Source organism: Echinops telfairi, unplaced genomic scaffold (genome assembly GCF_000313985.2).
Source record: "Echinops telfairi isolate 266 unplaced genomic scaffold, ASM31398v2 ScPeMD7_7469;HRSCAF=8507_0, whole genome shotgun sequence".
Lineage (NCBI taxonomy): Eukaryota > Metazoa > Chordata > Mammalia > Afrosoricida > Tenrecidae > Echinops > Echinops telfairi.
In genome coordinates this window covers 49558867-49560331 of record NW_022111372.1, presented here as the reverse complement: position 1 = coordinate 49560331, position 1465 = coordinate 49558867, and positions in this window count along the sequence as shown.

Below are 1465 nucleotides of genomic sequence, written 5' to 3'. Positions count from 1 at the left end.
GTAAGTCAGCTCCAAGTTAGGACGACCTTATGCACAACAGAAGGAAAAGTTGCCTGGTTCAGCGCATCTTCACGATCCTTGGTATGTTTGAGCCCATTGGTATAGCTACTGTGTCAATCCATGTTGGTGGTGGTTTTCCTACCCGTTGCTCAACCTCTGTTAACCATGGTCTTTCCTGATGTCCTGTCCAAAGTGAGCCAAAGTCTTGCCGTTCTCTCAAAAGAAGCGCTCCAATGGTTTTTCTTCTGAGACTGATTTGTTTGTTTTTCTTGCATTTCATGATATAGATGATATTCTTCACCACCACAGTTTGAATGCATCCATAGGGTTATAGCAGCAAAACAGAATCCTTTAAGGCCCCCACCACACACATGACAAAGCAGGTTGGGGAGCCAGAGCTTACAGGTTGCCTGAGTGAAGAAGGCCTAGCTGAGCTTCCTACTTCTGAGACATTACAAAAACATACTTTTGTCGGGACACCAGAAGGCCTATTTCAGTTACAGGCTGTTTACAGCAAACTGTGAAGACCAAGGGAGTGTGCTAGGATTTTTGGTACTTTTTCCCCTGAGTCACTGACTGCCCTCAACTTGCTCAATAGTTTGGAGGAGGACAGGATTTGGGGCTAAAAATAATTTCCCCACTTTGTTCTTCTCTTGTGGCTGTAGTATCTTCTTAGATCTGGAGGTTCTTTTCCGGTCTCTGTCTTGTCTCTCCTTCTGCAGTTTCTCTAGTTCGTTGATTTGACTTTGTGTTGGCTGCAGTTGGTGCTCCTGGTTCCGGTGTTCTGGGACTGTTGCTTCCTATTTGGTGTGAAGACTGGAGAGCTAATGGGGTGTCCTGCTGCGGCGGCCCCTTTGCATTGCTCTGGCTCTCCTGGAAGGGGCGCTCTGTATGCAGGAGGCCGAGGCAGGGAGATTGAAGTGTGAAGTAGTGGTTACTGGCTTGCTTTTCTGGCCATAGATCCCTAGTTGCAAGCCTGAGGCAGGCTCTTCTCTGAGCCTCCAAACCCCTCCCCTCAAAAATGAGCAAACAAAACACTGTTCACCAGGGCAGTTCTACCCTGACCAATGGGGTTGCCATGAGTCAAACTTGACTCGAGGGTCCTGAGTTTGCTTTGGCTCCGTTGGGAAGCAGGTCACTGTGCCTTTCTTTCGAGGAGCCTCCGGGTAGGTTTGAACCACCGGCTTTTCAGTTAGTAGTCGAGCACCTAACCAGTTTACGCCTGCTAGAGCTGTGCTAGGCCTCCACGCCCACGGACAACCCTGAGCGTCGCCCACCCTGTTCTTGTGTCTGGTGCACCTCCAGGAGGGGCAGTGTGTGCTCTTCTAGTCCCTGTGGTGCCGGGCAGGGTGGGTTTCTGCCACGGTCCCCGGTGGCCTCTCCTGGGCTACTGCTCTTCCTTGTCATCTGTTATTCTCCTCCACTGCCTTTCCACGGTCTTAATCATCGGAGATATTGGTGAAGA